This window comes from Clinocottus analis, unplaced genomic scaffold, assembly GCF_023055335.1.
Source record: "Clinocottus analis isolate CAN_PGR_092001 unplaced genomic scaffold, fCliAna1.0.p SCAF_4, whole genome shotgun sequence".
Taxonomy (NCBI): Eukaryota; Metazoa; Chordata; class Actinopteri; order Perciformes; family Cottidae; genus Clinocottus; species Clinocottus analis.
The window spans coordinates 23,470,222-23,494,600 of record NW_027176153.1 but is presented as its reverse complement, the minus strand read 5'-3'; the positions used below and the strand labels follow the sequence as shown (position 1 = coordinate 23,494,600).

The following is a 24,379-nucleotide window of genomic DNA, read 5'->3' as shown; positions in this document are numbered from 1 at the left end:
CACACACACGCCACTGTGTGTGTGTGTGTGTGTGTGTGTGTGTGTGTGTGTTGCTTGGCAACCACTCTGCTAAACGTCACCACCTGCATTGCTTAAAGTGAAATAATAATTATCCGATCATTAAATAATTTCACTTTTTTCTCTCGCTGTGTTTGTTTTATTCAAGCGGGTATTTTTGGGTGCGGTAAAGTTAAGTTAAGCGGAGTGACGGACGCAGCCCCGTGTGGTCAAACCACTGTGAACCTCGGCCTCGTGTGTGTGTGGCCTTGTTATAAAACAAGTAGAGGTCGAGACCGCCGACGGTTCAAGGCCTCCAACGTCGGCATCGGCAGCCATTTTTGGATTGTCGCTCGACGACAATTTTCCATCCTGTGAGGCTCGAACATGTAATTAATGTGTGTGTGATAACATTCGTCACATGATGGACCGGCAAAGTGAACGTTACTTGAGATCTCATCGACCAGAAGCAATCATCAAAACATTCAAAATAAATCGTTAACCCTTTGCAGTGTCTCGTTCCTTCACGCTGGGCACCAGCGCTTGTAGCGGCTTCCGTACAATTCATTGATTATTATTCCAAAAGATAATGAAGCAGAAGGAAGAAGTTAACCTCTGTTCAGGATTTATAATATAAAATGTCTGCATCATAGTGGGCGCTATTTCCTCTTCTTTTTTTTTAACAAACTTCAGGTTTTAATGGCTTCATGCGGCAGTAAACGGGTCATACAACTAGAGATGAATTGTGTGATAGGAAACCCTTTTTATATGTAGATGAACTAATGTGAACATACAGAGCTGGAATAAATACTCTGTTGTCTTAAATAAAAGTAAACTACAGTGTAAAATATGACTGAGGAGAGTTACTCTACATATTCATGCTCGGTAAAAACTCTGTAAACTATTTCTGCAATAGAGTTAATGTCATGTTTCGTGTTATTGTTCTGCATGTGTGGCATAAATAACTGTTCCACACACAATATTTATTCCCTTAGAGACTCAGCGAGGTAAAGGTCAGAAATCCCCGATGTAAATATTTTAGATTTTTCAGAGCGTTATGCTGCAGAAAGTTTTAAAGCTTAAAGAAGTGATGCTTTAAAATGGAGGATGAAAGAAATAGAAGCAGGTTCCCTCTAAAGATGTAAATATTTCTTAAATTGACTGTTTTAACTTGTCTTCTTCTGTGTTTTCTGTCTGTAAATATGTTTTTATTTCATGCTGCTGCCGCTCTCGGCCAGGTCTCCCTCGAAAAAGAGATTTTTAATCTTTCCTGGTTAAATAAATGTTTAAAAGGGTTAGAAAATGATTTCCATTCTTGATTATTAAACCTCGAAAGTGTCACTTGAAAAGATCTGAAACAGGAGAGTGTATATATATATATATATATATATATATATATATATATATATATATATATATATATATATATATATATATATGCCCATTTCATTGCATCCATTTGCTTGAAGTAGTTGCAAAGGCAATGCGTCTCAGAAATATCTTTTGGAGAACAGACGAGGAATTTTAAAAGCCGTCCTCAGGCCAAAACCTACATTTTTAATATGGTTTTTATAGATAATCATAGCCCAGAACTCCTACAGGATACATTTGGTGGAGCTTCAGAGCTATTTCACTGGTGAATAATTCACGATTTAAGAAATTAAACTTTTGAATTAATCCCATTTTCAATTGGACTCTTTCAGGCGAACCCCTGCACGGTTGAAGGACCCGCTGCAGGTACCCAGATGCTAATCGACGCCGCTAGCTGGCTTCCCTCTGATGACAGCCTGGTCCGAATCTTCACATGACACCTGTGGGAACCTTAAAAATCTCCAGCTGTGAAAACATGGATTATTGTTTCATGGACTCACTGATGATGATGGTTCATGTGGAACATGTGGAGAAAAGGATTGTCTCTGCGTCTGCATGTGATGTCCATGCGTGCAGGCGCTTTTGTGTGTTTGTTTGCATGTATTTAGTGCGTATAGACGCTCCCATGTCTTATTTCATTTCTGCCTGTGGCACCAAGAACAATAATGAAGGGGTTAATGACTGTCAGGCTGGCATTTCCCTACTGACGTCTTCTATCCCCCACATTTACATTTCATATCAGGAGCCTGTCTGGGGCCCCCGTGTGAAAGGCCAGGCTGGATTAAGGTATCACTGTGATTGTATGTGCTACCTCGTGGACAGACGGACAGGAAGAAGAACCTAAATCCCCGTCTGGAGCCGAGCGAGGCCTCGAGCCGCCGGCTAAGCTCTCATCAGTCTCACCCCTCAAACCTGGGAGATCAGGCGCGATGGCATGTAACCGTGGATATAATTGCTTTGTCCTCCATCTTTTCCTCTCTTCTCTTAGTTGGAACTAACCAAATGAAATGAGGTGACGCACGAGGAGAGCGCCACATCTTTCGGTCCAAAAAAAAAAAAAAAGCCAGAAGTGAATGAGTGAATGTCAGATTGGCTGCAATCCGACAATATTTTTAATATGTTTTACATTTTTTTTGGTCGCAAGTCAATTTTTGTAGAGGCACGAAGGAGCAGATGCTGACTTAATATGTTGCTCTCTCTGTTTAAAAAGGCTCATAAGCCCTAAAAATCATGTTTTTAGCTCTGTCTGGGACTGTAAATAGCCGCTATCAGTGAGCTAAAATGCAACAGTAATCCCACCAAACGCAGCCGGTTGTCAGGATTTTCCCTCTTCTCCTTTTCCAGATACTACGGATAAAGTGATAACCTTATTTTCTCTGAAATACTCACCAGTCAGAGTGTGTGTTTTGTCATCGTTGCCGAACTATTTCTCCACTGCCGTGACGGGATGGAGGACGTCCGAGGTGCCGCGTCAACGCGCAAAACAACGCATCATATTTTTGGTCTCATTTCCAATGGCGAATACAGAAATATGCGGGAGATGACCGCGTTGAACAATTTTTGTCCGCTTAAATTGTGACTCCTTTCTGATTTTGGGTGGCGGCCATGAGGCCTGATTGAGATGCGCGGCGGCGCTCGTCGCTGCGCCCACTTCACCGTAACAAGAGGTCATCCCTGGAGGAGTGTGGAAATGTGTCTAATTAAAACAAAATGCTTCATCGAGAGCTGAGACAAAGTGAGCCGCCCCAGTGAAATTAAATAGCCGGCAATTTCCTGAGATTCCCATTCTGATAAGCATCGTATTAAAACACCTACAAGACAAGCGCTCTGCACTGCACGAGGACTAACTCTCTCTGTTTCGCTCTTTTTTTCTTGCCCGTCTTGCTTTTTGCATTCAGCGGTGAGCATCCATGTATGTTTTCACATGTGTGCATGACAGATAAACTTGCCTCTGCCTGTTCTGTGAAGCATTTGGGATTCGCTCACCTCACAGCTGAGCAGCTCTGTGGGCACAAAGTACTTAATTGTTTTCTCCATATCGACGTCATTCATCTTCTCTGACAGCTCAATTGTGGCACTGATTCCTTGTAAGATGGACCAGCTGTACTTTTGCCACTCTCTCTCTCTCTCTCTCTCTCTCTCTCTCTCTCTCTCTCTCTCTCTCTCTCTCTCTCTGTTGCTATTTCTGAGGTGCCATGTTTCCATACTGATGACATCTGAGTCTGATTTGCTGCCACAAGTCTGATGTGTGAGATTACAGCACGAGGCTGCAGCTCGTGAAAATGCCTCCGAGCAAGGGCAACATCATTTTAATTTAAAAAAAAAAAAAAAACATTTAGCACAATGCACTCACTCAGCAAACATATCAGAGCAGCTTGCAATTACCACATCTCCTGTGATTGCATCTCTGTGGAAATTAATTGCTATTTTCATTATGTGTGGGGTTTTTTTTTTTCCAGGGACGGGTCCTGACGAGCTGAAGAGAAGCCTCCAGTGAAGAGACGTACCATCGGGCCTCAGATCACACGCATTATGTTCACTTGAACTTCATGGTGGGTTGTTTTTTCCCCTAAGAGGGAAACTAAACTGCAGCCGTGAAACCGCTTCATGGCCTCTCTGAGATCATTACTCTGACATAACTGCCACTGTCCTGCAAGTAGCTGCAATTTGTTGACTCAAACTTGAACTCAGCATGGTGCTGTTGGACTATTTCCTGAGCAGCAGAACAATCGTCACCCGCTGGTGTAGTAGGCTGACGACCGGGATTGATCATTTTCATATGGTCCAATCCTGGTTTCTCGTGATTACCACTTGGTGTTTGATCTATTTCATCCTGACTGACCGCCGGAGGCTGCGTGAAACACTGTCATCCAGGATTCATAGAACCGTAGTTACCTTCGTAACTTTCGATTTTCATTACATGTCATGAAGCGGGCGCTTTTTATCTAAAGCGACTCATAAGAAGTGAATTCAACCGTGAGTACGAACTCAGAACAACAAGAATCAAGAGAGTGTAATGTCTTGAATGAAGTCAAACCACAAAGTGCTGCTGCTGCCGTCTTTATTCAAGGTGCGAGTTTTTAGTTTGCGACGGAAGATGTCGACACTTCCTGTTGTCCTGATGTTAACGAGGAGCTCGTTCCACCATCGAGGAGCCGGGACAGCAAAGTCGTGACTTTGTCGGTGTCATCGTTGCAAGTGTTGGTTGTCAAAATAACGGTTATTTCGGGGGGAACCTGTATAAAGGCTCACACCTTTATAGCAGCAATCTAACAACACCATGAACTACATTCGTTTAGCCACAATAACACACAATCGTACAACTGTTATTATATTCTGGGGGTGATAATGCCATGAAATACGATGACAGATATTCAAAACTGCATTCGAGAAAATGGTTCGGATCGGACCAACTCGTCTATGGTTCAGGATTTAAGAGTCTCTGCCGACGGGCCGACCCACCAGAATCGATGCACAGCAGGCAGGACATCCGTACGCGATGCGATCGCACAGCAGCACGAGCCTCCTGCTGAGGATCCACAGTGCAGGTGGCCCACTGCATCAAAGATGACTCATCGTTGACGCAATGGGCCACCTGCACTGTTGTTTCAGTGTGTACGAGTGTGTGTGCGATCGCAGAGCGCACGGCAGTAGTCCCTCCAGCCATACGAGTGTGTATCCGGTACCCACTCTAACAGGTGGATGGGAGGAAGTAAGCAGCGTGGGGTGGACTTCCGTAATGGACTCGGTTCAAATGCCACACATCGCTGCACATGCTGGACTCTTACGGCTCTGCCATGAGAAACACTCACAGTGTGCAGCTTCTCTGGCCATCACCTACAAATATGTGATTGCATTTAGGACTCTCTTTGAATTCAAAGGTTCCCGAACGGTTCTTCCTGAAGGGCCGAGGTTCCCAGAACCTTTTGCGTAATGGTACTATCCCATTGCATTGTTCTCGTTTGCACCCTCAGAAAGGTGGAATGTCTCTGGATTAAACCTCCAGAGAGTGGAGCCGATACACAGATGGTGAAAGGCATGAACCTTAAAGTTTAGTTCAAGCTTCTTATTAAGGTTCTAGCAGGGAACAAAACAGGGTTCCCCACATGGGACGAGCCAAAAACCCTCAATGGATCCACTTAGCACCGAGTGTATGGACTCTATGTGCGTGTATGAACTGATGAAAGATGTCTTTCTTGTTGGGATGCTTCAACATCTACATTAATGTAAAAAGAAGAAGCATAATTGTTCCCCGTGATAACTGACCTCCATTAGATTGACAGCTCAGTATTTGTCCCTCTTGCTTTCACGGGTCAGCGAAGAGAGCGAATGGCGTTCCAGCGGATCCGACAGGTCGCCTGCATTCCCTCACGATATCTTCAAATATGGCTTGAGGGAGAACTAATTAAAGGCATCACCGGAGGCCCCTTTGAAACCTTCCAACTTCGCAGGAAACGCGAGCACTTTGATGAGCGAGTAACGGTCGTCCCCGCAGTCGGCCATCGCGTCCACGTTCCCCCCGTCGGGAGCCTTTCCTCCCATCGCTGTGCACACACACACCCTCCTGACTCGCCGCTGTTTGATTTGCTCGCTGAACTGATCTTCCTACAAATAAGCTTTGTGCTTATTACCCCTTCTCTATCTGCGGTTACACATGCCTCTTTGCATGCAGCGGGCCGCCCCACGCCGCGTTCAGAAGATAAACAGGAGGTACGCTGCACATCACACGATCATAATTCCAGCTGTTAACCTTCTAACCCACCGCGGGCTTTGAATCCCATTAGTTTCTCGCCTCGCTCCTCTTCACAGAAACAGTCTCCACCAAGCCAGACTCCAGGTGGAAACATCGGACGTGTCCAATGGCTTCCTTATCTTGACGGCGCCCTGATGACCAATGATGAGTGCTTTTGATTCCAGGTGCCGAGGCCGAGTGATCGGCTCTACGACTGTGAACCCGGACAGTCTCGACACGGCCTTCTGCGTCTATAAATATATGTAAGATATGTAAGATGCAGATATTTAATGGAGGTAAGTGACAAGAGATGCATCTGTAAGTTATGAGCACACCAATAAGCAAACATCTTCGCATCAAATGAAGGAAAAGACAGATCTGAGCAGGAAATACAGACGAAATATTGTTTTTTTCCTTGCTGTCGCATGATATTTTTGCATGATTAAAAAAAAATTGAAGAAGTTTAAGAAATGAATGCAATGATAATTAATGGTCCATATGATGATACTACTGTTTTCACACATTATAGATTACATAAAATATATACAAATGGTATTATATGAATGATTATATGAAGAAAATGAAGGCTTCTCTACTAAGGAACATGACTGATAGCATCGCACTGTAATAACTAAGCCATCTATCAGCTCTCTCTTCACAAAAGAGGCACAAAAAAAAACCCGTCTTAGAGATGTGCAACCTGTTCTTTCAATAGCGATTGAGTTATATTCCAATCAAACAAATCCTAGCTCGCTCCGAACAGGGCTGTGAGTAATGGATTGAAGATGTCTGTATTTGATTACCCACGCTGCCCCGGGGTTGACTAAGATCCATTTGGTCGGTGGTGCGGTGGCGTTCCAATGTGGACGGCCTCCAGCTATTGACCCTGGCTTTAAAGCAGGCGCTGTGCTTTTAGTGTACTTACATTGCTTGTTCCACGTCTTCTTCCTCCTGGCAGGTTTGCAATACTTTTGATGGCAGACGCCGGCTCCCTTTCCCCCACTCTGCATTATTGATGCATCAGAGATTGTGGATAGCCTACTTTTTTTTTTTTTGTTGTTGTCTAAAGCAGGGGCGTCACACATAAGGCCCGCGGGCCGGATCCGGCCCCCCAGGGGGTCCAGTCCGTAGAGAAGATTTTTTTTTTTAGTTTTAATTTTTTTTTTAGTTTAATTTTTTTTGTTTTGTTTACACTTTACCTAAAAAAATGTTAAAATTACAGATTTTTTTTTGGGTTTAATTTTTTTAAATTAATTAATTATTTTTTTTTACATTTAAACAAAAAAAAAATAGATTTTTTAAATAAATAAAAAAATAATAATGTTAAAACGACAAAATTTATTACATTTTTTGTTTTGTTTTGTTTATAAAAAAAACTTATATATAAAAAAAAAAAGTTAAATTAAAAAAGTCAGGCGTGCTAACCACTGAGCCACGGTGACAATTGATGGGAGCGCCGATATTACTAGAGATAAATTGCTCAACTGGCCATATTCATTCGTGGTGTTGATGAGATTTTGGTGGTCCCCTTAACCTTTGGCCCCTTAACCAAAATGAGTTTGACGCCCCTGGTCTAAAGGGTCCTAAACTCGGGTTTTACGCAGAGACGCAAGCATGCAAGACCCTCAAGACCCCCTTGTGTCGTCCCGTCAGCCATCTTGTGTGCGTCGCCTTAAACGTCTGACTATCCGTCAAAGCTACGCGAGCCGTTCGCAGCCCGCAAGCCTGTGATTGGTCCGCTAACCACGTCCTTTCTGAGTCTCGCATTTCCAGGTTTCGTAGCATAATACCGCCATTTTTAAAAAGCCAAAGATGGATCCCGTTGGAGAACGTTTTGGCTGAAGAGGTCCAGCAAATATGAGCATTTATATAACCCGTCTGATGGAGTATAAGGACACGCAGATGGAGGTAAATTCCTGGAGGGAGATATCGATGAACGTCGACTCTAAACGGTCGTTGCACCACCTGCTGATCTGGCGTACGGAAAAAGGCGGGAAACCATAAACCAACGCGAGTCCATTGATGCAACTGCAACTGCGTGGCTAGCCGCAGTTGCAGTTAAAGAGTGTATATATATCACTGTATAGTCTCATAACCTAGTAAGGACAAAGATGTAGAGGTGTTAGTGTGTTATAGAACTACTTCAATACCATGAAATAAGTATTTCATATATATATATGTGTATATATCCATCCATCCGTGATCATAACCGCTTATCCTCCTCAGGGTCTTGGGGGACTGGAGCTGATCCCAGGTGACATTGAGTGAAGGCAGCGTGCACAGGGCCGGGTCGCTAGGCTAGCGCAGCGCTGACACAACCATTCAGGCTCACATTCACACCTACGGGCAAGTCGCGCGCTAACACGCGTTACGGCTACGCAACATGCATGTAATACACATAAATGGACGCTAAACTACACGTTGCATTCCCATTGAAGTGAACACGATGTGATGGTTTCTGCAGCACGAGGAACACAGATAGTCAGCCACCAAAAACAAACAGATGTGGGGACCATGAGGCAAGTTATGAGAACAACTTCATGGATTCAACTCTGTTTTTTTGTGTGATTATCATCTCTGAAGTTGGAGAAATCCTGAGCTGATCAGTTCCATCAGTGAGAGGCGTCATGAATAAATACCTGAACCGAAGCCAAGGAGGGAGCGCAAGAGATGGAGAGAGAAAGAGAGAGAAGGAAGGAGGAGGAGGGTGAGAGAGAGGCTTGTATATCTGATGTTCACATGTTGGCCCATAGATGGCAGTATTCTAACAGAAACAGAGCTGCATGGAGAGGCGCGTGCTGCAAAGATGAACTAAAGGGTAAGAACATTTCCTTTTTTATAAATGTAATACGTCATTCAAATGTCAACCATCAATACTCAATAGTCATAATCTAAAATAAATCATATAGTCGGTTTTTACAAATGTCCAAAGGAAATGCAGATCAACATCTGTATGGATCATTATCCAAAACTGTGAATTATAATGACTTAATAAACTTCTGGCATGTGTGTTGTTTGCTTCCATGTTTACAAGGGAGTGTTGCAAATAGCCGTGTGGTTCTATGTTGTTATGTTTTATTGAACAAAGTGCTTAAAAAATGTAAAATACAATTTAAAAAAAAGGTTCTTTCAGTTTTTTTTTTCTTCTCAAACGTTGTTTCATGACTGCGTTTCTGAATTTGTGCACGTAATGTGAAAAATAAATTCATTATTCATGTTTTTCTCTGGGCGGAAACAGTTAACACCGTAATGAGCCGGAGTGTGAGGGGGCTGGGTCTAAACGCGCAGTGTGCCAGTGGCAGGCAGGCGGCACACACACACATACACTCACACACATACACACACACACACACACACGCTCACACACACAGACACACGCGCACACACGCCGTACTGTACATTGATGGAGCTGCTAATCCCTGTCAGTCCGGCAGAGCCCCGTGAGAAGGCAGCGCTGCGGGTCTGAGCCTCCGCTGTGTTCTCGCTTCCCCGGACGGACGCAACCGGCGAGCCCGCGACCTGCGCGCCGCGAGCCGCCTTGGAGGACGCCGGATCCCCCCCTCCACCTCCACCTCCACCTCCACCTCCACCCAACTGGAGGAATGTGCCGTTTCCACTGACACGGTCCTCGTGAAGTCCCATCGGGAGGTCAGTAGTGCAGATGGTGGACGCGCCGCCGCCGCCAAGTTTACGCAGCGCGTTCGCGATTTACTCGCGGTGACAAAAAAAGGCTTTTTCTTCTTCTTTTTTTTTATGCACTTGAATGAATGACGACACCGCTTAACAGGATCCGCGGGCAGATGCATTCAAGGCTTTTTTTGTGGAAGAAGAAGTAGTGAATGTGAGCTTATTAAAGCATCCTCCTGAAGGAGAGGCTTTGTCCACATAGAGCATTTGGGAACATTTTTTTTTATTTTTTATTTTTCTTCCTCCACTGTGGATGTGAGTCCAGCGCATCAGTTACAACCCAGAAGACAGACACACAACCAGCCAGCCGCGCTGGAGGGATCAGGATAACCGGGACATTCACTTTAAATGAGGAGGTGAGTGACAATCAGCGATGTGCTTCAGATCCCACACGACACACACACACACACACACACACACGGTGGTGTCATTTTGGGTGAATTTCCGACACTGCAGACAGATATTTTTCATTTTAGGCTGCAGGCTGTGTTGAGGTAGCAGCCAGTATATATATATTTATATATTTACAGTTTGACGAGGGTGATGTGACACCATCAAATGTATGGTTTGGTTAAATATGTATATGAGGTCATCTCCCTCTAGAGCTGCTTTAAGCGCAGGTGTTGCTCTGCCATTCATGCTGTATTCTCATTCATTCTCGTATCATTTCGCTGTAATCTCTTCTCCAGATGTGAGACTGCTAGTCTGTGTCGTTCATGTTGACACGCTGCTGTTGGATTGCGTGTTAGTTACATCTTGTTCAGTATTTAGTAAAGTTGGTTGACAATCAGTCTTCCGGTCATCAGTGTCCAGTGATTTTACATTTGTTGACCTTGATATTTGAGGGCAGAATGTCACAGGCATTCTCCGGAGCGTCCACGTGATTTATATTGCCAGAATCCTTCAGATGACAGGTTTTTTTTGTGGTGATTGTTGGCACAGGACATGTGTCCGTCACCGCAACAAGTGAACCTGGAGTTGGAGTTGACGGTCACGCTGCTACATTGCTCAATTTTTCATGCTCATGAAAACAAATGCACTTTAGGATTTAGTTTCACGCCGTCTAAACACGTCAACGCTGGATTTCTTATCTTCTCAAGTGGTCGAACCAACGAAAAAAAGGCCAAATTGCAACAACCAACAACCAAACCTCCAACGATCTGACGTATTGTCGCCAACTGGCATCACTGGAGGCTTCCAGATCGGCTCTCTAGACATCATCTGTCCCCAATCCAGCAGATGCATCTACAAATCTTCCTCCTCTGTCAGCCTGCCGGCGCTCCGGCTCCGGCGTGGCACCCTGTGACAATGACGCTAAAGAAAATAAATGCTGTCTTTTAAGTAGGAAATTGCTTTACATTTGCATGAAAATAACTTGCATCTGCCGCGGCTGCCGGGCAGCACATCAATCCCTCTGCTCCAGCAATCAAACCCCCGTTCCTCCCGGGTGAGATCAGGGTTGTTGTTTTTTTTGTGACCCGCTCACATCATTATTTTAATATCCATCTCAAAGTGAAACGGCAGTTTGACCCCCAAAGCCGCCACCGAGGGTGGAAATTGCTGCCTTTGGAAGAACAAACCAGCACTCAGCAGTGGTTTGATTATCACATGCTGATTATATTCACCTAATTAACTCCAATCTAATGGGGGGGAAGAAGAAGAAAAACACATTTTCTGAGAGTGGAGATGAACAATAAGTCCCTCTGACCAGTTCGCTGTTCAGCAGCTTTCTATTAAGTCTAAAAACATGTCCGACGTTTATGGAAATCAACCTCGTGTGACAACTTTATTGCCGCGAACTCGTCCCCTGGAAGACAAACTGTCTGTTTCTTCAGATTGCCATGAATCACAGTCTGTTTGCTCTCTTTTTTTTTTTTTAAATCACGGAGGATATCATGAGCCACGATTTTTTTTTTTTTAAAGGTTCCACTCGATGAATCACTTTTCAAAGCGGGGCCTTTTTAAGAGGCACGCCGTCGATTGAGAAACCGCGACGTCGATGAGCGTTGACCTCGCCGGGCTGCAAGAGAAATTGCCCAACTTTCTATAGGTCGAGCTTTGTGGAGCAACGCCTGCTGCCTCCCTCACTGGAAAGGGGGCGGGGCTACGTGTGTTTTCAATGTGATTGAAGGTGAGGTTTTCTCTCCTCAGGACTTCTCACGTCCACATTTCAGCTCTAGGTAAATCCACGTGGGTCCGGGTCGTGCACGATCTCCGCCTGACTCTGACATTTCATCTCAAGCGTCCTCTGTACGACACCGCCTGTATCGCTGCCATAGCTACCGCCGCCGCCTCCGCCGGCCTCCATCAGTATGCCTCGGCGCGCTCCGCTTGATTGGCGCGCGTGGCTCGAGAGCGTCCTCTGTTGATGAACAGGAAGCAGCCTTTAACGAGGAGCCGAGGTAATTATCGGGAGGCCCCCGACAATGCCTCGCTTTCCCTTCGCTGACTTCCACTCGTACCGACTCAACAACTGTGATGACATTACTACCAAATGTTTTAACTGCATGATTTGCTACTGAATGAGTTGTTACTTGCTTCTCTGTGTGTGTGCTGTGTCACCACCTCCAGCACACACACACACACACACCCCTCCTCTCTGGATTCCCCCCCTTAAGGCAGCCAGACTCACCACAGTTTAGCTGTTAGAGAATTTGACAAGTCGTTACGCATGCAGGCAGAATCCTTGACCTATTTCTTAATGAGTGAATAGTGCACAACGCGCTCAGCGGCTGTGTATTCTGAACAAAGCCCCCCCCCCCCCCCTCCCACCATCCCAACTGTCTTTTTCTTGCACACACACATGCAAACACATGCAGATAATGGTGCTTTTGTGAGTTCACTGACTCATTCTCCCACGTAGAGATAGGCCCCTCCCCCTTTTTCTGTCCGGCTAGAGTGTACAAATAGCGAGCGAGTGTTTGTTTTAATGCAATCGGCCTCCCTCCCTCCCCCCTCCCCTCCCACGCTGGAGGCTGTTTATCTGAACCTCTCAACTGTCCAGCTGTCGCAACAGAGATCTCAATCTTCCTCGACCCCCGGCGCACGCCCCGCTCGCTCGGCCTCGTTGTGCCGCGTGTTCGCGCGAATGCCGAGGCGCGTACGTACGTACGTACGCGCGACGGTTTGACACGAGGGAGATCTGGATCTGCGGCGATGTTGATGAAGTGCAGTGCAGCCGGGGAGAACATTTAATCTAGAGAGAGAGAGGAGGGCGGGGGGGGGCGAAGCGTGGAAGATCAACGCCGCTTCGTTCTCTTCATCCTTCGCAAGCGAGGAGCCTTCCTTTACATCCTCCTTCCTCTCTTCTGGATAATTGTCTCTGTCGCTTCAGGCGCCAGATTCAGCAGGAGAGGTCGAGTCTCTGGAGGCGGTGATTATCCCCAACACACTGTGCTGTTACTGTATAGGAACTGTTGTTGGTTGTGGAGGCAGAACTCTGCTCACACGGCGACTCAAACTCTGTTGCAACGAGGCTGAAACTCAGATGTTGAGCCGGTATCCAGTGAAAAATGAGGAACTAACGCTGGAAAAGCCTCCACATGATTACAACCTGACAGCAACAGACGTCATCATGCTCATTGTCAGGTTCATGCTCATGTTGTCGGGGTCAACGCATACGCTGTGAAATCCACGAGCTGTCGCATGAAACATGAGGCCGATTGACCGGCTTCACTTCGTTGTCCGCGGCGATTTAAAGGAGGATAACACCCATGTTTTAAAGTGTATTAGTACACAGAGAGCAAAGTGCTAGTCGGCTACTTCATAGGGGAAGATTACAATTCTGCATTATTGCAAAGATCTTTAATAAAACACCATAAAGCAATGTACTTGAAATCATGAGCCGCTTGTTGAATCACATGTTTTTTTAATCTCGGCAGCCCACAACAACTGACTTGGTTGTCTTGTTTCACAGGATGTGGGTTGGAACACACGTGTGTGTGTGTGTGTGTGTGTGTGTGTGTGTGTGTGTGTGTGTGTGTGTGTGTGCACAAGCAAATTGTTGTTCATAACATGTCCCCTTCAAGTTGGAAAGCAATTTAATTTCAGAATCCGTCCATCACACAGATGCATGTTGGATCCCTTAAAGGCAGAAGTGGAAGATTGTTTTATTCACACACGTCCACAAAATCACCATCAGTCCGTCCCCAGAGGTGTCAAACATACGGCTCGCGGCCCAGATCCGGTCCAGCTTAACGAGGAATACTGCGATGGATAATACGTCCCATTTGGACAGCCAAAAGAAGCAGGAAGTGAAGCAATGTGTAGCATTCTCAGTTGCAGTCGATGAGAGCAACAAGTTGCTCAACGTTGGCGTTGATGAGATTTTGAAGTCGTTTAAAAAATGGATGACGTCATGAAAGCGGCGTCACAAAGCGAGGGGATCAGCAGAGGAAAACCCGGGGATTTGATCTTTATGTTTCTGGTTTATGGCAGAAAGACGTTAAAATAGAGTTTATCATCCAAAAACCTTCACCAATGATTCAAACATAGACATATTGTTGTTATTATGCTGTGATTTTATTGGTCCCGCCCACTCGAGATCACAATGTGGGCTCGAAATTTGGTTAAAATGCTTCGATGCATCCCAACATTACCTGTGCTTCTGCTTTGAAGGACAATCTCCTGTTGCACTATAAACTATACACATATCTGTACAATACGTCTTAAGGAACAAGCAGTTGCCGTTCGATAATTCCAACACAATAGTAAATGTTAGAAAACACCACAGGACTCCGTTTAACGGTCCGGTCACGCCGCCGCGGCTCTTTTTCATCATCTTGAGTAGTTGTGCGTGCGGCTCTCAGTGACTTATTGAATCGTTGAAACCGTTTTAAATTGATGACTACAGGCCTGGACGTTGTTAAGTAGCAGCTCGCCCAGTACGAGCAACACATAGCACGGAGGGGAAGAAATCAATGCCGCTCCTTTTGCATTTCATTTTTCACAATACGCAGAGACTTCTTTCCCTTTTTTTTAAATGCTGCGAGTGCTTGAAAGAAGGAAAAGGGCACCTTGCCCGCTGACAGTGTTGACTGTCCTTGTATTTGTTTCCCTTGATCGGCGTTTAGAGAGTTTGATTCCCGGTCCTTGCCAGGATTTTGGCTGTTTTCTTCGGGGTCTCTATGTGTGTGTCCTGCAGCTCCCAGACAGGCTCCATTCAGTCTCATCAGAGGTCCGTCGGGGGGGAAATGGTGAACAGTCGTCTCTCTGCCAGACGCAACCGGTCCAGATCCTCCTCTCTCTCTCTCTCTCTCTCTCGCTCGCTCGCTCTCTCTCCATTGATGGCAGCGAGTTAGCACTGAACCCTCGCGTGCACTCGGCCGTCCCCAAAAGGCTCGCCAGCTTGTCTGAAACAAAGCCTTTTGTGGCGACCGCCGAATCCCGACAGATGGAGAAATGGACAGTAAATGAAAGTGGAGGCAAAAAAAAAAAGGGGGAATAAAGGAATTTAGCGTGGGCTTGTTCGCGTGGTGGGCGTTCAGGCGACTCCTTTGGGAAGCCTAACACCCTCACAATGTGGCGCTGGCAGAACTTAAACGCTCTCTGGTTGACACCGTGTGAGTGGAGGAGTCGCTGGGAAGCCTTTATTAAGACGTTAAAGGAGCTGCCTTCATGACACATTTCCACGGGACAGGATCCCTCTCTCTCCTCTCGCCGTCCTTTAGTGCTCTCAATCTGCCTGCCACCATCATCAGTCTCTCTCTCTCTCTCTCTCTCTCTCTCTCTCTCTCTCTCTCTCTCTCTCTCCATCACACAACATCCTGTTTAAGCATGCAGCTCCATCTCCACAGCCTCCTGCTCGGGCGCTCTCGCTCTTTATCTGATCTCCGCTGTCACGACTCACCCTATATTTTACCAGGTGTGACAAAAAATGACGCGATGCCAGCGATAAAAGGGGGGCGAGCGATCCTGGCACAGCATAGCATAGCATAGCATAGCATAGCATAGCATAGCATGTCTGGTTTGCTGGTCACTGATCTTCACCCCCGCCTCCAGCAAAGCCACGAGGGCTGTTATCCTCCCGGACGCTATCGGGCTGCTAGCTTGTTTTCCGCCACGCTATACCGACGACATCGCTTCATTCGCCGCGACCCTCGAACGGCTAACCCGAGGCGGCGGCCGGAGCAGCTGATCAAAGCAACAACAGAACGAGGAGAGGAGGAAGAAAAGATCTCGAGCTTTGCATACTTCATCTTTCTTGAAAAGGCCCAGAATGCATCGTGTCTCTCAAAACCGTTTTTCTCCTTTGAATATAAGTCAGTTTTCAGCCCGGACGCCATCAATAATCAATTAGCTGGTGTCACGGGGAGGATGTGCATTTTATTTTGTGTGTGTGTGTGTGTGTGTGTGTGTGTGTGTGTGTGTGTGTGTGTGTGTGTGTGTGTGTGTGTGTGTGTGTGTGGTGGAAACTTGACAATAAGTGAGCAACAAAAAGGAGCGGGAGTCGGAGGGAAGGAGGAGGGAGGAGGGCGGGGGGGCTGTGTTAGACGCCAAGGGGCAGCTGTCACGAGCAGATGACACTGTGTGTGTGTGTGTGTGTGTGTGTGTGTGTGTGTGTGTGTGTGTGTGTGTGTGTGTGTGTGTGTGTGTGTGTGTGTGTGTAAGATTTGCTTGGCTGCGTGTGTCCGTGTCCATTTTAATTTATTGGTGTTTGACTGCATGGCACATGTGTCTTTTGTGTGCGTGTGTGTGTGTGTGTGTGTGTGTGTGTGTGTGTGTGTGTGTGTGTGTGTGTGTGGATGCAGTTGGGTCAAGATTGCCTCGCGCTACTATTTGCCCAATAATTGCAAAACTTCACACAGACATAATTCTCTCGACGCATTTTCTTCCTGTGAGGTCGTAGGTCACAAAAAACGCTCACATCCTCGGCGCCGTGCTCTGAGGTTCGGTGGCATGTCGATACCTGCACCCATACGCTCTTCCTCATCGTCACTATTTAGCATCGCGAGTCAGCGGAGAGGAGAGCACAAGAAAAGAAGAAGGAAGAGAAGGAACGCTGCCTTTCTGAATTCATCCCCGAGTGAGCTAGCAAACAGTCTGGAAGAGCCTCCCCCTCTTCCTCTTCCTCTTCTATCTTGTTTCTTCTCTCTTCCCACACACACACCCTCTTGATCAACTTTTTCCACTGTTGCCGACCAAAGTAAATGGCACTAAATTGATGATGAAAGACCTTGAAACTTAAAAAAAAACAGCGGCCGTGGCGTCTCATTTCCCTGCGATGTCGATCGGAGCGCGAAGGCAAACAATTACACGCGATTGGAAACTGCACGTGTGACTTTAAAGCTGCATTTTTCTTGTTGTGGAAGCACTGAGGAGGATCTCGGATGTGTCGCGAAGCTCATCCGCAACACCAGACTCTTTACTTTTGGCCCAAGGTGATTTATAGTGTCCCGGCCAGGAGGAGTGACTCCTCCCCTGGGATAACGGTGATGTTTATGTATGAGTACATGAGCCGCACGCCGAAGCCAGCGGGAGAAACGGGGGATGAAAGGTGCTTTAAAACATTTAAAACAGGGCGGTAGCTTGTCATGAAGCCCACACAAAGTCTGCGAGGACGTGCGGCTACGCTCCTCTGGCAAAACAGTTAATAACACTTCATGAATGTAATTGCTTTTGTTGTTGCTTTTGACCTCGGCGTGACCTTTTTTTTTTTTTTTTTTTGAAGATAAGGGCTTTTTACACCTTAAGCGGGGCCGTCGTGGAATGTGCTGGATACCGAAGGGAGAATAAATGCCGTTTCCTCGAGAAACATTTCTGGTATGTCTTATCAAGTGATATCAACAAAATGGCCATTGTGAATAACGCTGTACAAACTGAATGGAGCTCGGCCGGTATTTGTTCCTGCCGGACGGACATTATCAAGATGAATCTGTTCTGGGGAAAGTTCAACGTTGTTGTTTCGCTGCTCTTACTTCCTAACGGGCCTCGCTATCAAAGGGAAACACTCTGTGGACCAGACGGAGGCATTACTCTGACGTAACGAGGACATGAGAGACATGACGGCAGCATCAGACAGAAAGGTAGAATCATTAACGTGGATTTACACAAGAGCTGCAGTGTTTAGAGACGATGAACCCGAGTTTATAAGAGAATTATTCTCAGTGTGACAGACGAGACTTTTGCAGCAGAAGACTTGTTGTTAGTGAAGATGTTGATTAAATACGACGGCACTGAGGCGTTCGCCTGCCTGAGGGAGGAGGAGGAAGAGGAGGAGGAGGAGAAGGTGAAGATAAAGAAGGATAGGAAGGAGGAGGAGGAGGAGATAAAGAAGGAAAGGAAGGAGGAGGAAAAGGAAAAGAAGAAGGGAAGGAGGAGGAGGAGGAGAAGATAAAGAAGAATAAGAAGGAGGAGGAGGAGATAAAGAAGGATAGGAAGGAGGAGGAAAAGGAAAAGAAGAAGGAAAATAGGAAGGAGGAGGAGGAGAAGATAAAGAAGAATAAGAAGAAGGAGGAGGAGGAGATAAAGAAGGATAGGAAGGAGGAGGAAAAGGAAAAGAAGAAGGAAAATAGGAAGGAGGAGGAGAATAGGAAGGGAAAGGAGAAGAAGAGGAAGGAGAAGAAGAGAAGGAAGAAGTGAAGAAAGAGAAGGAGAAGAATAGGAAGAAGAAGATAAAGAAGATGAATATTGCACTTGAAAGCAATGAGCGAGCATCCCTTTTCCTGTTAATCTGCAACAGTTAGTTTACACTGTGGGAGCTAATGCTAATGCCGTTAGCATCCTGTCAGAGGCTGCATGTTCTCCATGCTGCTGCTGCTACATCATGTTCTCCATGCTGCTGCTGCGTCATGTTCTCCATGCTGCTGCTGCTACATCACGTTCTCCATGCTGCTGCTGCTACACTTTGCAGGGAGAGTAAAACTGGGAATTAAGAAGATATTTGCAGAAGTTATCTCAGAGCTTGTAGGTCCAATATTTACCGTTAAGCACTTTGCACAAGCCTCATTTACCCCAAACACACACACACACACACACACACACACACACACACACACACACACACACTCACAGAGAACATGTTCAACCTGACAGGGGCGAATAGGTGAGGATGATTTGCATTTTATTACAAAGCATGCACAATGTTTTTGGCTGTTGCATACGAACAATTTGCTTCTGCAGGCTTTCAGTTGCTGTTTTTTTATTTATCCACAAACACATTCCACATCTCACTGAAGGGAAACATCTGATCAGCACAGTGAAGCATTATGTTCAGTTAAGTCTTTTCTTTCCGATGGGGTAGAATAAACACCTTTTTTTTTGAGACAACTAAATACTAGCGGTAACAAAATAAAAGTCCGGGCGAGCTCTTATTGTGAAAGGCTTTTTGTTTATTTGGGGAACAGTGAGCGTGAGCTGGGTGGAGGGATGCCAGAGGGGACTGGCATGTGGCTTAGAAGCTGGGAAATGTCAGCACATTCTCACATTCACCTGAGTTTTCGGGACCTGAGCCCACATTCAGAAAGAAAATGACAAAAACAAACGTGTTTTTTTGTGAAACGAGGAGTGGCTGCTGGGCAACACGTCCAAAGTGAAGTACACACCACCACATTCTTACTCATTTCAGAGCCCACACACACACACACACTTGTGTTTTTTTACCACAATGTAAACTCTTCATGGGTTCCTTGAGACGTCGAGAAAGACATCTTGTCTTTTTGTTTATTCGGCTCAAGGCTACACACACACACTGGTAGTGGGTTTAGTCGCACAAAGCGCGCGTTGCTTCAATGGATTATGGTTTTGAAAAAAAGCTGAAAGATGTACAGTAGCTCTGTGTCAAGGTAAACAAGCCCACCTCTCTTTGTGCTCTCCTCTTTCACGCAACCAATCATAATAAAGGAAAGCGAATAAAACTGTCGACAGAAGGACAGCCGGGCAGATTTTTACTGCGAGGACATTATTTCTTTCTTTGCAACAAGCCGAGAGCTGCAAGGGAACCCGTTTTTAACACAATGCCGCGTTTGAGTCGAGTGTGTGTCGAGAATGCACCCATATGAATGCATATGAAGGACCTTCAACCAATGTATTGCTCCTGCAGACACGTAGGGGTGGGTGGAAAATATCGATATGGCACCGTATCGCGATATTTTGCGTGGCGATAATATATCGATACTCGGCTTCCGTGTATTTAATCAATTGTAAATGTTTTTGATACTAAAATAATACAATTAATTAATTTTTTGTTGACAAAGTTTTCCTTTTGGGACAATTCACGGTTGAAAAACATTGTAATAAATCGCGATATATATCGCGATACTCAATGTATCGCGATATATATCGTATCGGGACTTAAGTGTCGTGGCGATATTGTATCGTGGGACCTTTTGGTGATTCCCAGCGCTATGCTCAAGCTCACCTCCCTTGTTGCTAAATTGATTGATTGATGGATGAATACAATGCTATTGTTGGTCGAACAGTTGCTTCCATAACCCAAATCTTATGTTGTTGGACGGGAAGAACGTATTTCCATCTAGAAATGTGAAGATTTTTAAATTTATTTTGTGGGCATATTTTGTTCAGCGGGTGCATAATGTGTGATCTAAAAAGGATAAAAGGGCCTTTTTTTTCTATTTAATTGTGTCTGAAAGGGTTGGTTGAATGCATTGAAATCCAGCATGCCCATGCAGCCTTTGATGGGAAACAGAGGAAGAAACAGGAAGGTTTTGGGCTTTTTCACTTGCAGCTCTGAGTCAGACGGGAACAAGCAGAGGAAGCAGAGAGGGAGGGTCGGAAAGGCACAACTGTTTTTGTAGAAGTCAGAAGGACGTTGTGTCGCAGTCGGGGAGGTGTAACTCAGTGACGCCGCAGGGTTAGAGAAATACGACTGGAGAGGCTGAGGAAAGGCTGGGAGATGATCTCGTGGGCCTGAAAGTGTAATCCTCCACACAAATGGGGAGAAATCTAGTTGACTCCGGGGCGTACACTAAAAAAACAGCAGTGAACCAACAACGGTGTCCTAATTAGCCCACTTTCAGCGTGTTAGTCTGCCCAAGCTGCTCCTATTTACGTTACTGATGAACGCCCCCCCCTCTCTCTCTCTTTGTTACACTTTCTTAAGGGAAGCAAATAGTCGTTTTTCCTCATTTTTCTCTTTCCTGTTATTGCAGGATTTTTTTGCGAGCGTATGATTATATGTTCTTCCTCCGCTGATGCAGTTTACAGGGAACAGCAGCAGCGGGGGCTGTTTCATTTGGCCCAAAAGCGTCACTGACAAGTACCCTGTACCCCCATGTGCTGCCCCCGTCTCGACATGACGGACTGTGGCGATCAGAGGAAATGCTCCGGCTGCCCGCCGCCGCCGCCACCGCTGTGTTTATGCTGACTCTTCATCCTCATCCTCTGCATACTTATCATTGGAGAGGCTTCAGTTACATCTCTCAATTGGATGGAGAGTAGGAGGAGGGAGGGCGGGGGGGGGGTTGCCTCATTTTACTGCTTCACTAAACCCGCGGCCCAGTATGATCGCTTTTAAAGCAGTCGAGCCGCAGCGTCTCTGCCTCGGCTTCATCGTCTATGTGTGCGGTCTGAGGAAGAAAAAAAAAAAAAGTTAATGTGAGGTAAAAGCCGCCGCCGAGGAATTCAGATCGCCGGCGTTTGGCATCGGCCGTACTGACCGAGCATGGGAAAACTCTCTGCTTCTTTCTTTTTTGGTTTCAGTTATTATTGCTCTGCTTGTTCATGTTCTTTATTGCTCCCTTGTTTCTCTCTCTCTCTCTCTCTTGATATTGCTCTTTCCACGCTCGCTCTGCTCTTTTAGTGCTCGCCTCTCTTTCTGCACGGTGGGATCTGCTCGCCTCGCTTCCTCGACAATGGAGCAGATGCTGAATTTTAAAAAATCATCGCACTCGCAGAGATTAGTCCTAATGCTCAGAAAGCAACTGCTGCATTCAGCTTTACGGGGAGGAGAGCTGCGCTTGTGTAAATGTGATCTAGTGACTAACACACTCCACTTAAATGCTGCTGCACTTTAAGCCTTTTCAGACGTGCGTTCCTCCTGCACAATATTTTACATGATGTGCAGTCAAAGCGTTGTAAGGATTCACACACTGGAGCCGGATCCGAGGATTCATGCTCTGAATGTCAATGTCCTCCCTCCCTCCTCCCTCCTCCCTTCTAGACTTACTTATGCGCATGCAAGTGTGTGTGATTACATCAATGACATGCTTTCCAGAGAGCCTCTCTCTCTCTCTCTCTCTCTCTCCGCCGGGCGCCTCTATCAAGATGTAGTACAAGAAGAATACTGACGGACAGTCGTATGAGGCTCCGTGGCCGCATATAATGGGATGCTCTCTCTCTCCGGTGTCTGTCAGGAGAATATGGATGGCCCTCACTATCTCTGTGTTATATCTACAGCGGAGCGAGGGGGGACAGATTCAGGAGCCCCCTGGCCTGTGAAAATGAGCGTGAAGCACTTATTCCCAGGTTCACCGACGTGGCGGACGAGCTGCAGTAGCTCTTCATGTACGCAGCTGGAGCAGACAGGAGCCCTGCACACTGTGAGCATCCTTCCTTCCTTCCCTCCTTCCTACGCGTGAGCTTCGCCCGCAGGGGAGAGGAGAAAAAAAAATGAGAAAGCACACCGGGAAAGTAATGTTCTGTGTGCCGTCCAAGGTTTTCTATATATCGCCGTGGCTGTTAAAGGCCACACGATATGATCCCCAGAAGTCCATCAGGCCGTTTCTCTTCTCCCCCCCGTCCCCGTGACTTTGAACATAATGAGCATTGAACCTCTTTCCCCCTTTCAGATCCTTTGCTGTTGTCTGTGGACGATGTACAGCGCTCCTGCAAGCGCTGCTTCCTCTTCTTGCAGAGTACACACAACAACACACAACAATACTCAACCTCCATGCATCGCTGTCACTCTGCCAATGCGCTATTTTTCATCACAGACCTTCGAGGTCACCATGAAATTCCTTCCTTCCTTCCTTCCTTCCTTCCTTCCTCCTACCTCCCACTCCCCCACTGCTACACACAGGTGGGAAACACGTGTCGTGATTGTGCTTTTTTTTTTTTTTTTTGCACGCCTGCACTTACAGAGCACATGCTAGATGTCAATGCTGTGAACGTTCACCCATCTATTGTCAGTTTAACAATGTGGTGCTTCATTTGACATTTTCTTTTGGCCATTTCGGAGCATTCTTGTTGAATGCATTTGTACTTGTGCAGTGTACGTACTCTACTGCAAACATCCGTGCACGGGGAGTGTAAGAAAATGTTGTATTGGATATGTTTTGTGATACTCTATCGATGCATTTTGAAATAATAGTTAACGTGCAAGATTCATCCGGTGAATAAGATATGTGCCCTCTTTGTGCTCTTGCAAAGCAGTGATGTCACACGTGCTGCAAAAGATGCAATTTCATGTATTTCATGTTGTGTTCTTCATGAAAACTCCCAGACTGCTGCAATGTATCGACAACATGCCTCTCGTATCCTGATACATAGCTTCTGACTTTTTCTAAAACTTCCCACGAGTGTGTTGATCTCGCTGCGGTGAAATGCCGACTCGACTCTCGGGGCCGCCGGCTCACAGGAAACCAGCCTGTGCTGATTATTTTCCGTCGTATCGCAGGCAGCGCTGCATCCTGCGAGCGGTTCACACGGAACGGGCCGGAAGGGATGCATGAAGGCTTCAGCTCGGATCCAACAAGTCAGTCACTCGGTCGCTCGCTCGGCTCTGCCCTCGTGCCCTCGGCCTCGTCCTGTCGTGTCCTGCCTCCGCCTGGCAGCGGCTGCAATGCACAAAGGCTGAGCTCATGCTCACTGCAGCGCTCGCTCCTGTTTTATTATTCATATTCATTGCGAGACCTACTTGGACTTGCATACAAATGTGGTGGAAGCTTTTCTTTGCGCCACGTCTGTGGCAACAGTTTTTGCATCCACACGTGCTAGACTTTAACCATTTTTTTCGGATTATTCTTATGAATCATGAAGTTGTAGACGGCTTACAACGGTGTTAAACTGTGGCACGCATGTGGGATCTATTCAACCTTTTGGTGCATGTTTAGAATAAGGATAACGTCTGCAGCACATGGGGATGAGTTGCATTGTGGCGCCGTGGTGCGCTCTGCACAGAGAACAGTGCATTCTGCTTGCGAGGCATGTATCCGTCTGTGTGAGTAAGCACCCAATTTCCTCCCCACATGCTGTTATTGCCTCTCATCCAAAGCGAGATTGGGCTAAGTAGACTAGACTGGAGTACCCGCAGACTTTATTTGTGGTGTTTTATCACCTCTGATGAAATTAGAGGGCCATCGAGCCGGCGGAGATAGAGAGAGGAACAGACCGAGTCCTCCGCTGCCGTGCGGTGAAGCCTCCGTTGTGTGAGCCTGAAACGGGCGTTAGTGGTCCACGTACAGGGGTGTGTGCCGCGCTCGGGGTCACGGCGGGTCTCGAACACCTCCCTCCCTCCTGTGAAAAACTTTAACGACACACAGTACAAGCATTTACATGAACTGGACCTTCACTTCGTCGCGTTGCAGAGACGACAACATCGTTTCCCAGATGATACGACGCGTTGTCGGCGCTGATGTTCAGTGCGTCCCCGAGTGTTCAAGTCGTCATAAACATTCAGCTCGTTTGTCACTTTTT

At 46.3% G+C, this 24,379-nt stretch overlaps 1 protein-coding gene across 1 annotated transcript in view; it reads left to right on the top strand.

Annotated features, from left to right (window-relative positions):
• Positions 1-8,819: 8,819 nt before the first annotated feature.
• The window catches only part of plxna2 (plexin A2), a 184,646-nt gene continuing 169,086 nt past the window's right edge, over positions 8,820-24,379 (top strand). Inside the window, exons 1-2 of the mRNA XM_068597285.1 lie at positions 8,820-8,918; positions 9,339-10,143. The gene's annotated coding sequence lies outside the window, so the exon portion shown is untranslated. The remainder of the gene's footprint in view (positions 8,919-9,338; positions 10,144-24,379) is intronic.